Below are 14900 nucleotides of genomic sequence, written 5' to 3'. Positions count from 1 at the left end.
ACCAGCGTATTCACACAATATTTTTGGAGACAGGCGTTCGCTACGGAGCAGAGATATTACCTTAAGAGTCTTCATCCAGGCGAAATTAAAATACCGCTAATTTTACATTAATTATGTGATATCTTCAAATAGATTAAAGATAATCGAAATGTGGTACAAGAGCGCCCTAGACAATATCATTTTACATGAGATACCGTTATCACGATTCACTTATCTGCTTTCGATTTCGAGCCATTTTGAAAATCGGCATTTATTTTCGCGTTTCTAAACAGCTGAAAACATAAAGCCACTAGGTGACTTGTGATAACGGTACCTCACGCAAAATAATATTGTCTAGGGCGCTCTTGTTCCATAATTCAATTATCTTTTATCTATTTGAAGATATCACATAATTACTGTAAAATTAGCGGTATTTTAATTTCGCCGGGATGAAGACTCTTAACACCCACCTAGACACATGCGGACATGCCCAAACTTGCAGAAAATATGTATATCTCATTTTACCGGAAATAGGTCGATACGCCCTTATCCAAATTACCCCTGCATTGGTGATATTTCTTAGCTTTCTAAATTAGTGCCCGTGAGTAAAATTACATTTCTTGCACAAGAAATATAGCTTAGATTACTGACAAAACGACATAGTGATTCAGTGGTAGACCGCTTATCTGGAGTCCTTGGTTCAATTCGCGGTCAAGTAAGTTTGTGGTGGAGAACAACATTGTGTACGTGGGTTTTCTTGGAATACTCCTATTTTCTCTCAATTTCTCATTCCAGCAACTCTTCCATCATCATTCACTTGCCTAAATCATCGTCTCCTTTGGCCTAAGAACTCCTTCGTGGCTAAGCGGTTAGCGTTCGCGCCTTTGGCGTGGAAGACCCGGATTCGATTCCCGGCGGGAGCTCATGTGGTTCGGAATCCACGTTAATCAGTAGGTCCACGTCTCATATAGCCTCGCTGCTGAACGGGACGTTAAACTCAAAATCAACTCAACTCAACTGCTTTGGCCTAAAGGGCATAATCGTGGAATGTTAAACTGAATCTATACAAAAACTATATTCAAAATTCCATTCCGTTCTCTCGTGATAATGAGACAGACAACTTTGATCATTTTTTAAGTATTGAGAAAAAAATTTATTGCTTTTTTATCCTTCTTAAAAGAGGAATTTCAGAAAAAGCTGTGGCACTTATTCACTTGTTCTTACTAAGGTCTTTATATATTAAGATTCATCTCCGTAACATAAGCGGTTCGTCAGATACTCAAAGTTTCTTCGGACACACTTTTAATGAAAAACACATGATGCAAACTTGGTCCTAGCAAAGCGCCAACAATGTTGAAAAAAATATTTGAAACAAAATGAAATTAAATGAAATCTTTGAGTTAAACGTCCCACGATTATACCCTTTATACCAGTGCTTCTCAACCTAATTCCTATAACGAGTCCCATTTTATCACATCCTCTTGCCAGCGACCCACTTAAGTTTTGGTTTGTAAAATGCTTATGTGAGATTTTTATTATATCTATTGCGAAGCTCACGATATCCATCTATTTCTATAATAGAATCCATTTTTTATATAATAGATACAGTTACTTCCCTAAAAGCGAATGGGTTAAAACAAAATTTGGTCAGTTCATTCATATTACAAATATCGAACCCAATCCGCCATACTGTTTCAAAATGGAGGACGTTAGGATATTTAAAAACTTCACAATCCCCTTAATTTTTGGACATATAATAAGATATAAAGCTATTTCTAACTTTGGTTGAAAAAACCTGTACAGTTGTTGAAAAAGTTATTGAGTATTTTGAGACTTTATAATGTGCTTCAGGAAGACTGAACCGGACATTGCCACACCAGAGAAGTCATACCATGCTCAGGAAACTCAATAGCTTTCAATTTTAATTGTATTTCAAATGCAGGTTTTGCTGCATTTTTATTTTATGGTATTTCAGTATCCAGTTCTCATTAGTTTTATATCGTATCTCTTTGATTTGAATTTAATTTTAAACAACTCTGCATCTGTTGCAAATGTTTAGTAGACCTAATTTTGTTTTTCTTAACAGTATGTATAAAAATAAATATATGCCTATCAGAACAAAATTTAAAATAATATTTAAAAATATTTTCCGATATTAGGTTCTAATTATACACTCATGTGCAAAACTTAAGAATAATGCTACTTGCATGATTTATTGCACGCTGAGAATGGTGAATCAGCCATATATTATTGGAATATGGAATTGCAAATGAATACAGTCCGAAAACACTGGAAGGGAATGCACAGGATGGACAACAGAGACGAAAATTAACGGGCATGGGAAAATTCGGAAATAAACCAATGTGGTTTTTGATGGTTAAGAGTGAGGTACAAGGCATCAATTGTGTGTGTGATCGTCCCACACTGCAACACATGCACCGCAACGTGATTGCATGCTGAGAATGAGATTATCAAGAAGTGGTTGGAGATATGTTTTGCCATTGCTGTGCAAGTGCCTCCCGAAGCTCAGAAATGGATTTTAGAGCCATTTGACGAAGTGTGATTCGCCTGCTAGGCATGTTCCACGCATGCTCGATGGGGTTCAAGTCAGGTGAGCAACTGGGCCAATCGAATCGCCTGATATCCTGGTGCTCAAGGTACTCATCCACTGTGAAAGTGCGATGGGGACTTGCGTTATCATCCTTTAGAATGAAATTAGGACCCACTGCGCCCCGAAACAGACGAACATATTGGTCCAAGATGTCGTTTCGATACATTGCACCAGTGACAGTACCCCGTGGGAAGACATGCAGAGGTGTGCCGGACCCCAGGATGATCCCACCTCACACCATCATTTCAGCGCCCCTGTACTGGTCTACAGCTGGAAGGAACCGTGTTCCTGCAGATGAACACACGTTAAGAATCACTGGTGAGACTGAACCTGGATTCATCTGTGAACAGGACGTGACTCCATTGTTCCGGAGTCCATGCGTGATGTTCTCTGGACCAATTCAACTGAGCTCTTCTTTGCTGTGGGGTCAATTGAACACACCTTGCTGGTCTTCTGGCATATAAATGTCCCTCAGCTAATCGTTCTTACACTGTAAATCTTGACTGACGTTCCTGTAGCAGCTGCAAGGTCCCTAAAGAGATCTGAGGCGGTGCGCCTGGCAGTTAGACGTAAGTAACGGTCTTCCTGGTCACTAGTTCTCCTTGGACGACCTCCGCCGAACCTCCGAGAGACGTTTTCAGCCCTTTCGAATCATCGCCAGATCCTCGAGAATACACTTTGTGGGACACCCAATTCACGAGACGCGTCCATCTGGTTCTGACCCCTCTCGAGTCGCCAGATGATTCTTCCACGTATAACATCATCAATATGGTCTCTTTGCGCCATTCTCCTACACGTACACTGGCACTGTGCCAAGTAATGCAGCTTTGACTTACAAGTCCCTAACGTCTCGAACACAAGTGCTTGCGTGTTGAAACAGCGCTCATCATCAATCATCGTTCAATGGGTGTATACAGCATCACCAAGCGGCAACATCGGGAGTTACGCGTGTCAAGCAGTCAGGTATGTGTAATAGGATAAATTATATGCATTTACCACACTCTCCGTAAGTGTTGTCTACGTATTTTCACATTATTCTTAAGTTTTGCACATGAGTGTATTTATCTCTTCCACTTACCTTTGCGACCTCCACGAAACCCTCTCGCGACTCCCCTAGGGGTTGCGAAAACCGGGTTGAGAAACTCTACTACAGATTAAGAGAGACGATGATTAAATCAAGTGAATGAAATGATGGAAGAATTAGTGAAATGATAACGTGGGAGGAAACGCGAATACTTCGATAAAACCCACGGGTACGATATTGTCCACCACAAACTTACGTGGCCGGGGATAGAACCAGGTACCCCACGCACCAGAGGTAATCGCTCTACCACCACTACTGTGTCCCCTTCATTTGAAACAGTTCATCCACTTTCCCGTGGTGATGAGAAGGCAACTTCAATTTGAATATGTAGAAAAAAATTCTCTCCCTTTAAAAAATGGAATTTTCTAAAACGCTGGGATACGTGCCCCGCTTATTATTATTGAGGAGTTTAAACATCGAGTTCCATCTAGCTATTGTCTTAGATATTCAATTTTTGGCATAAATTTTGAATCTATTTTTGACAAAAATTTTTAATAAAAATGACATGATGGAACTAAGTTCAAGGTATGCACTATGTTCAAAAAAATCATTACAAAAAGTTCAGCCGTGTTTCCGTTAATACGTAAAAGATATTTTTATTTTTATGATATAGATAGATGATAAGTCTCAATGTCCCAAAATTCATTTCTCTAAATCTTAAGGACTTCCGAGAGGAGAACATTTCACTGACACGGTTGGCTTTACCATAAGTGCAATACGTCCATTTGCACGGGGAGTTTAGTTTCGAGGGGCGACAAAATTTGTCACAACTTTATTATTTAAAATAAAAATTTCTTGTCGGAAACAGTGTTCATGATGATAGTAGTTAAATTTACTAAGCTAACCATCTATTTGAATACTACATTCATAAATCATGTTTAGGTCTCAGTGGTTTAAAGTCATTGCGAACAGTGTTAAAGCAAATGGTCAAAGAAACTCCAGCATGAATTGCTTGATTGTTGTCAAACACAAGAACTCAATTCTCAAACAGTAGCAAACACCTGTTCCATTTCGTTAGTTATCACAGTTTTCACCGTGAAAACTAGTCTTGTCTTTATCACAAACAAGTTTCTTATTATTGAAAGTAGAAACAAGTTATTTTTTATAATCTTTAACAGATGTAGATTGAAAATGAAGAAATAAAGATAAAAGAGTTAGTTGCGCTGGGATTGCATACTAATATAGGGTCATTTAGGGAGATCTCGACACTTAGGAAATCTCGATACTTTTAGATCTGGCAAAGCTAGTGATCATACACGGACGCGAGAAGAAACATTTAGTACGTGGGAGGTAGGAATAATAACCCAAGACTTGAACAAGAGGAAGGTCTATTCTCATTTTATCCTTCATTTATTAAAATGAAATGAAATGAAATCTGTGAGTTTTACGTCCCACGATTATGCCGGTTAGGCTAAAGGAGACGGTGATGATGAGAAATGAGTGAAATGGTGGAATGGGAAGAAACAGGATAATCCCGAGAAAACCCACGCACACGGTGTTTGTCCTCCACAAAGTCCACACGACGCGAGCTGGGATCGAATCAGGGACCCCAAGCACTGGAGGTGAACGCTCTACCACTGAGGCACCGCGTCCTCTCATTTCTTAAAAATAACCAAGAAAGAGACAGGGTTGACCATTGCAAAAATTGATTGCAAACGTCAATAGACAGCTAACTTCATCCTGAATATAGTTACTGGTGACCCGTCGACAAAACGTAAGAGTGCAGACTGGAAGTTTCCTAACTTTCCACAAATCAAAATCCTGCGCCCGTCAAAATCCAGATCAAGCTTTTCTTCATATGATAGTATTTTACAATAGTAAGGGCATTATGCACAAGGAATTTGTACCTATACGACAGGTAGTTAATGCTTTATTTTACCTTGAGGTATTGAAGCGGTTACTGCGACATATCACGAATGTGAAGCCCGAATATGGGGATGATGTTCAGTGGCGTCTGCTCCATGACAATGTCTAAAGTTACAAGGCAGTGATTGTGAAAGACTTTTTGTCCCAAAAGGGAAACTGTGTGTTGTCCTACCGTCCTCCCTATTCACCAGATCTGTCCCCTATTTTATTATGATGTGATAAAATTCTATTTCTTAAACTCAAGTCTGCACTCAAAGGTTCGTACTTCGGTAACGGTAGGATTGCAATTTGAAAATGTCAACCGGTAGGTCTTGATCCTTGGGCCGTTGAACAAATATCCATTCCGTTACATTTACATCATTTCCTAAAATATTTCTACATACAATGTCTGTTTTGTATCTATCTGTAGAACTAAATTCGACTCACAAATAAATCTTGTAACAATTTGCTATGCGATGAGATCAAGTTCTTAAGAATTTGAAATAAGGCATAACGAGCAATTTCTTATCCGTTTTTTTAAAGATTATTCTTTATCAACTAGATCACTTACATTAAATACGCTCTTTCTCTTACATTCAAAACACTTTTTCAATCTAAATATACCAATATGTATAAATATATTAACAATTGTATACGTTGTATCAGAAAGCAAATATAGAAATTTTTCGATTCTTCTTTTGCGATAGCTATTCTCATTTAACGCTGTAAACGAAGGGATTGTTACTCTGCAATTAAAAAACTGTTGTTTGATCACTTAAATTAATATTTACATTAGCTGAACGAAACAAATGGGATCCATTTGTTCGAAAGGATAGTTACAAATGCTAATGGATATCGACATCATGAATATATTCTACGGTATGATACACTTTGTATTTACTTAGTATCGAAAGCTTTACCTAACGTAATAGGCACCACATTTTTATCGGTGTCTGATAGTATTTTTAAAAAAGATTAATTTCTTATGATTCAATACATTTCTTTACTACCTAAAAGGTATATCAGGACATAGAGGACAGTGTTTAAAATTTTAAATATTGTACGACAGAGTATATAAAATTTAACGATGAAATTGTTTGATTTAACTAACAAGGGAAGTGGATGAAGTGGTTTGCGGGAATATGCATATGTTATATATCGTTGGAAAGGGCACATCGAGTACATCTCACATGTGGAATATCTCGCTTGAATGATACCTGTAGAGCGTGTGGCGATCATTTGAAGATCCGAACATGTCACGCTCTGAAACACCAGAAAATGTGGACAAAATAGGAAGCTATGATGTAATTGTTTTGAGACGTGGTATATATAGGTTTAAAAGATATCTGAATACGAATCTGACATCAAATGTTTACAAATCAAAATGGAGGATTCAACATGGTGCACAAAAATTACAAAAAGCAAGCTAGAGATCTGAAATTATGTATATAGAGATATCCGATGCCACTACATATGAATCGGATACCAAAAGTGTAAAATTCAAAATGTCGAATCAAAGATGACGGGCAAAACACAACATTTTACATTTTACTCCCATGTTTTCTGGGCCTACCCAGAGGTCTTTTACCAAATGCTTTTCAGCTAAAGCTCTTTGCATTCTGAACAAACTTCTCTTACGACCTAGTGTCCCGAGGATAGTAGAAAACATTTAACGAAACGAAAACGAAAATTTTATTTGCTTTACTATATGAGAGATCATCTACTTTACAGGCATATTTGTCATTTTCTTTTCTTTTCTTTCCTTTCGGTTAACAAAATAATCAAACTTGTTGCATGAAAATGTCTGAAAAAGGCACTTAATTTTTCTTGTAATGAAAAAAAAATGAGAAAACACGTAAAAGGAAACGAATGGAAAAGGAAAAGTATGGAAACAGTTTTTCATACATTTTTCTACCTAAAAAGAGACACTGTTACATTTTTTTAAATAAAAATTTTAAGTTGTTGTTATAATAATGAATTTACGTAGTAGAACGTAATACTCTGTTAAAAAGTTAAAATTATTAATGAAATAATATAAAAAAGTATCTTTGCACCGTGGAAGATAATACGATAACATTAGTAAACTTACTTTTGCTTGATTATGTTTTAAAGTATATTATTTGTACGATGTAGATACATTAATAAACATTTAAAATAGTTGTATCTGGGTGTTGACATTCGGTCGAGAACAAGGGGCGGCATGGTGACTCGGTGGTAAAGGGCTTGTTTTTGGTGCGGTAGTCCCTGGTTCCACCCCGGCCAAGTAAGTTTGTGGTGGAACACATCATATCCGTGAGTTTTGTCGGGATAAGTCTGTTTCCTTCCACACCTCATTCCACTAATTCTGGCATCACCATTCACTTGCCTTAACCTAGCAGGCATAATCATGGAACGGTTAAACTGAAAGATTTCATTTCGGTTGAAACATCCTGAATGAGGTTTTCCTGAGTTTTTCTCATTCATGCCAGGCAAATGCTGGGGCGATACCTCACGTAATGGTCCTAGGCCTCGCCCTTTCTTCCCCATTTCTTTCTTCCTCCACAATTCACAATACAATGTGATCACCGACGGACAACATCCTTCATATTTGACAGACTAGCATGGCCGCAGATACCAAAATCCGGAAATCTAATTGCTAACCCTAATCATAAGATAGATATTATAATGTTTTAATACACTAAGCCTCAAGGGCGCCGACCCTGGGGGCCCCGGGTCCCCTAAAGCTCATGTGGGCCCCATACTGTATTTATAAATATACAATATTTGACATAATTTCAATGCAATTTGTCTTAAAATCCTTACATATATACCTTCTGCATCTGAATTCCCCCCCCCCCTCCAATTTACAGAGAAATCGGCGCTCTTGCTAAGCTCCACTTAATTTTCCTACCAAACAAGTTTATGCAACGTATAGTGCTTTTATTTTTGTTTCAAATTAGTGTCAGTTGTTTGTTATACATGATCATTTGCTGCAACTGCATATCGTTGATTTTTTTTCACTTCAGAATTTGTGAATGTATATATATATATATATATATATATATATGAACGGAAGCACCATTGACATAGACAAAAATATTAATAATGGTGTTTAGGGGAAGGGGACAACAGGAAGGGTAATAAACGAAAACAAAAAAAAATCTTCCGCCATTCTATTCGAGCCAAGAGCATAGCAACCATATGTGAGGCACTCGCTGCACCAAACATCAAGCATGAGCGTGGCGGTAAAGTCATTATGCACAGCACCTGACAGGTTTTGGAAGCCCTTCGTTGACAGACGTCATTCTCGTCGGGTGTGATGGCGCGGTTTCCGAGATGAACTGGTCCCTTTCCCGTGTTGGATGTAAACATGTCAACACTCTGTGGTCGCATAACAATGAAGAGAGCAGATGGATGATGCAACCCCCCCCCCTCCTTGCCAATCCTCTGTCATAAGGAATTTCTGATACAAATATAACCAACCCATTCCTCCCTCTCATTTTTTTTGTACTGACATGACAGCGTATACCGGTACAGCTATGAATGCGTTTCTGTTTGTGAGCGAGTTCCGATCACAAAGTATTCGTTCAAACAGTTTTAGTTCCATCTTCTCCGAGAGATGTCTCTCACATCTTTTTTATTACATGTTTACTTTCTGTATTCTCTCTCTCTCTCTCTGTGTGTGTGTGTGTGTGTGTCTGTCTGTCTTTTTTTAAAAAAAGGGGGTTGACAATGATAAATTTATCTAAGTTCTTTTTTTCTACGTATCCCTCCCCTACTATGTGTTCTCATGTCATACTTCCTTCTACAATGTGAAGTATCTTGTGCGGACATGTGATAAATGGCAAGGACATTTTTCTTTGTGTTGCTAAACTGTAACACTTTTAAAATATAAGATACAATAGAGAAAATGGGCAAAAAAAAAAAAAAAGTGCAGCTCACATATAACTTCACGCTACAGAATTAAGGTAAGATACTGTTTTCAACACCTGATTTCCTAAGGTCTAGACGGATTTTATTCACTTAACCATATATATTGGAAATTTCAGGAGTACGAGGCGCATCCAGAAAGTAAGTTTCCCACGCGTCCCATAGCTAGGAAACCGTATGTTGCGCGAAGCGACTGCGTGCACGTGAGAGAGTAAAGTCCTAACATGTCACATGCGCCAGAGGAACTTTCCTAATACTCTCAGTAGCGTCGTGGTAGTGGTTGAAGATGGACGTTTCTATTCCAGAACCCGCAGCGTGAGAAGTACGAGCAGTGATAAAGTTTTTAAATCCACAGGGCATAGTACCAATCGAAATCCATCGTCAGCTGTGCCAGGTCCACGGGCCTAACGGTATGAGCAAGCAGTTCCTGCAGATTTTCCGCTCCTTATTGCACACCACTGTCACGGAGTGCCTGTTGATCAAGAAGTTTTGTGTTGAAGCAACTGACCCTAGAGCACAAAGCAAGGCGCACAAGGTCAGCATTGACATTTTTGCAACAATACAGCTGACGATGGATTTCAATCGGTGCTATGCCCTGTACATTGAAAAACTTTATCACTGCTCGCACTTCACACGCGGCGGGAGCTGGAATAGGCACGCCAATCTTCAATCACTGCCACAACACTATTTGAGAATTAGGGAAGTTCTGCTGGCGCATGTGCCATGTTAGAACCTTACTCTCTCAAGTACACGCCGTCGCTTCTCGCAACACACGGTTTCCTGACTATGGGACGCGTGGGAAACTTACTTTCTGGATGCGCCTTGTAATAAATATTTCACTATTCAGTTAACACACCGACTTTTCTGACAAACAGAAGTGCACATAAACGCACTGTGTATTATTTTTTCAATAAATTCAGAAAAGACATAGGCCCCTACTTTTGAAACTTGAAAGACAGCAATGGGTGAACTGAAATTTGCTTGGGAGCAATCTATCCAGATACCTCTCAAACAACACGGTTGCAAGTTTAGAAGTTTGGTTAACAGTACTTTACTTTTCTGCTTCTTGCTAAAGTAATACCTATGACATTTAGAGGTTTCCCCGGAATTTGATGGCTAGAACGAGGATCTTTAGTACACGAGGAAATAGGTTCGAGTCCCTGTGGGAGATAATTGAAATTTACATATATTACTGTGTTTCGGATGACACTTTAAACTGTAAAGTCATGTCTCCCATAGCGTCGGTACTGAAAAGGAATGTTTAACTAAAACAAACAAATGACATTGGAAGTGGTATCTGCTATCCTCAGTTCGCATTCTTGAATTATAACACTACTAAATTATAAGAATTTTTCTACATTTTTCTGGTCTCTTGTAGCGAATTAAGAAATCTCCATGCACTAGGACCTCAAATAATCTCTTTCTCTTGACGTATGTGTTAAGTAGTCAATTTAATGTACGTTAAAGGTATTTCTTTAACTACCTTTCAAATCTTTTAGTAGGGGGGCGCGGTGACTCAGTGGTAGAGCGTTCACCTCCGGTGCTTGGGGTCCCTGTTCGATCGCCGTGTGAACTTTGTGGTGGACAAATACCGTGCTCGTGGGTTTCCCCGGGGTTCTCCCGTTTCCTCCCACTTTCTTCATTCCACCATTTCACTCATTTCTCATTAGCACCGTCGCCTTTAGCCTAACCGGCATAACCGTGAGACGTTAAACTTAAAGATTTCATTTAATTTTTTCAAATCATTTAGAGTTTAATAATGAACGTCGATAACACTTTTTCTTCCATATCGATCTTTATTTGGGTTATACAGCAACAGCCAGTTACACTTCGCTTCACCATAAACCACCAAAATATCACTTTCCACTTCAGTCACGAATGGCTCATAACCAATTTACTAATAACTTCAGCCATTTATAGCTCCATTTTTAAAATCAACCATATACATACTATTACCAAGGATGTTATAAATAGAGGATTTGCCCATATGTATCTTCATCCTATTAAATCGGTGAAGCCAAAAAGCAACCGAGCATCGGCACGTCTGATTGGCTACTCTCGTTTCTACCATCGTCAGATTGGCTACTTTCGTTTCCGCCATGATTATTGGCTCAAAACATTGCAATCCTATTGGGCGGAGTAGGCAGAGTAAGGGTGGCGAAACTGTGACGTATGGCTTCAAGATTTTGTTGTAAGGGCAGATCTTCTATTTTATAAGATCCTTGACTTACGTTATATAGTAACGCTGTTCTTTTGTTCGTACAATTTGCCAACACCTTGCCTGATTATCCACTAGCAACACCTTGCCCAAGTAATTGCTATAACCCAACAGCATGACTCATCATTTTAATGGTATCCATCAATTCTGGTATTGTTCTCCTCCCTCCCTCCCTCCGATCGTGTATTCTATTTCTTCTTCAGAGTACAGTTTCTTCAAGGGAGGTAACCCTGCAGGAAATAGGCCGGCTTCAAACTCAAATGGTGACTTAACACGTACCATTGGATCCGGGATGAGATACACAACATCTCGAAGTGTGTGTGGTACCTCTACATACGGCGGTTGCCAGTTGAACGATAGAGATAGCCAGGGCCGGGACACGAGCCCCCTCGGGCATTGCCTGGGGTTCCCGGATTGGGTTGGACTCTGCTGAGTTGTTGTCATACCGTGGGATTCGGTAGCATATGGGAACTAATCCCAGGAACCTGGGTAACGGTGAGCATGTGCGGGAGGTGAGCTCGCCTTATAACGCTCGGGCACCATGCCTGCAGAGTATGATAGGGCCTGACTCGCTAGCAAGACCACCTCCACCAGTAGGTCAACTGGTAGGCACTCAGGACTTCGGTCTGGCCGCAAAGTGGGCGTATCCTACTCGCTCAGTGAATGGGGATTACACATTTAGGTGTCAAGATTAAGGAACAAATCTTGGCGGTGCACTTGTGCACGAGGACTTAAGTCCAAGCACGAGCAACCACGGGCGGGGTGCGTTACATTCTCGTGGAACCTGTCCATCAAATAAACCGAACGGTCGCGGGCATGTTCTCCATGCATGCAATTAAGCGTGGATTAGTAGACCACTAGCATCAACGTGTCTTCTAACCATATTTTTGTCTTTTTAATTAGCTTCAAAATTACACTGCTTCTTTCTACTACTATTCCTAAAACATCATCATTGGGTTTGCACTATTACTACACCTAACCAGAGTTTCCATTTTTCTTCATCAGCATTTCAAAAATGTCCAGTTGCTTTCAACAACTTTTCCGTGATATCCACATTTCTGCCCAACAGTACAATAGGGCTACTACACAAATGACACTTAGTAAATTAATTCTGCAACTTTTTCTTCACTGACTTGTCAAATACACATCTCTTCTTTCTAAAGATCTATCATATTAAACTATAATAATGTTTTAGACTACTAGAGGTGATCAGAAAGTAAGGTTACACATCCTGCAGTGAAATGTGTATATATTATTTTATACAACCAATACAGCCAAATAGTACATACATTAGGTTATTTTCCGACGTAGTCTCCATATTGGTTGAAGCACTTATCGCATCGTAGGATGACTTTGAAGATTCCTTTCTGGTAAAAATCCCGTCCTTGCGTGTTGGTTGGACAGATTGCTTGGAACTCATCGCGAACAAACTTTCCGGTACTGCAGAATATCGTGCACAACGTGACGAACGCTTCCAAACAACATTTCCAATTCTGGCATTAGATGCTGTAACGTCATCCACCTATTCTCCTGAATCAACTCCTCCAAGTGAGCTGTGTGTGAAATCTGTTGATTAGGGATGGCCAGAACCGGTTCCTGGTGGAACTGGTTTTCTGATATCAAAGGGTTCGGTTTTAGAAGATCCGGTTCCGGAACCGGTTTTTCGGATCCAGGTCTGGATCCGGTTCCGGAATCAGATTTTCGCTGCCAGGTCTCGATCCGGTTCTAGAAGATCCGGTTCCGGAACGGTTTTGTGAATGCAGGTCTGGAACCGGTTCTGAAAAGCGGATCTCCAAGAGCCGGTTCCACCGGAACCGGAACTTTGTGGCCATCCTTACGCTAAACCCGAGCTGCTGGCAGGCTGTGAACAGTGTGTTAGATAAAATGGTGGAAGCGACAGGCAGGCGCCCAGGCGGCTGCCGCTTGTCTCATTTGGCTAAACAAACTGGATAACTGACAAACTCATTGGCTAAACAGGTAAACTGGCAAACTCATTTGGCTAAACACCCACTGTGGACCAAGCGGGTCTGGGCAGGGAGAGCACAAGTGCGTGGTTTTCTTTGCAGTGTTTTGAAGTTGAACTTTGTGCCTCCTTTACAGGTCTTTGGGTTCTTTCGGATCTAGGTCTAGAACCGGTTCCTAAGACTCGGTTCTGGAACTGGGTTATCGGATCCAGGTCTGGAACCGGTTCCTAAGATCCGGTTCTGGAACTGGGTTTTCGGACTCAGATCTGGAACCGGTTCCTAGATCCGGTTCTGGAACTGGGTTTTCGGATCCAGGTCTGGAACCGTTTCCTAGATTCGGTTCCGAAACTGGGTTTTCGGATCCAGGTCTGGAACCGGTTCTGAAAACAGAATCTCCAAGAACCGGTTCCGCCGGAATCCCCACTATTGATGTGCTGGGATGGCCAATGTATTCCTGGTCGGTGATATTTGCTCTACTAGACGCAAACTTTCAACACCATTCAGCGACATGCTGACGAGACATTACAGACTCTCCGTAAACCTCTACCACTTGCCAGCGAATTTCAGCCGCGTTTACATGTTTTCCCCACAGAAATCGAATAACTGAGCGGATTTCTTCGCGAGACTAGTTTTCTAAACGAATTACCATTTTGGTTTATCTACTACTAGCCCCGTAGCTAGTGAGTGACTGAAATTGTGCATAGTTGCCAACTCCATATATTACAATTACTGTACATTCCTCATTCCTCTATAACAGACCAAACTCCAGAAATATCGGTCTTGTAATCTTAGTTCCTGATAATCCCTGCTATGATCGTTAACGAAGAAATTTACGAATTTTCCTTTTTTGTTATAAAAGTTCCAACAAGGTAACTTTATGAAAAGAACAAGTTAGTTTCGTGTCACATGATGAGACTAGGATAGATTTCCAAACTATACAAATTTGAAAACAAAAGTATTGGATATAAAACTTCCAGTTGCAATAAAGAGATAAGCTCAGATGTAGAACCTGTTCTCTGGGTGCTGAATCCATATCAAAAACAGGATCTTATCTCTTGCAATTATTACTCTATAGGAATAGAATTGGATTAGAGTCTACTTTTAAGTAAAACACTCAGAGAAAACGTGTAGATTGGATTGTGTATTTATAAACACGTTGACCTAATCATCTACATTGAAATAAAAATCTCTGTTTTTGAATCTGAGATATTAGTTGAAAAAGAGAAAGAATTGGATGAAAAGAATTTCTTTTGGGTCAAAAATAATAAGAGAGAAAAAATTAAAAATAAA

The sequence above is a fragment of the Thermobia domestica genome, chromosome 9 (genome assembly GCF_964235325.1).
Source record: "Thermobia domestica chromosome 9, izTheDome1.hap1.1, whole genome shotgun sequence".
In the NCBI taxonomy this organism is placed as follows: domain Eukaryota; kingdom Metazoa; phylum Arthropoda; class Insecta; order Zygentoma; family Lepismatidae; genus Thermobia; species Thermobia domestica.
This window is presented reverse-complemented; position numbering follows the sequence as displayed.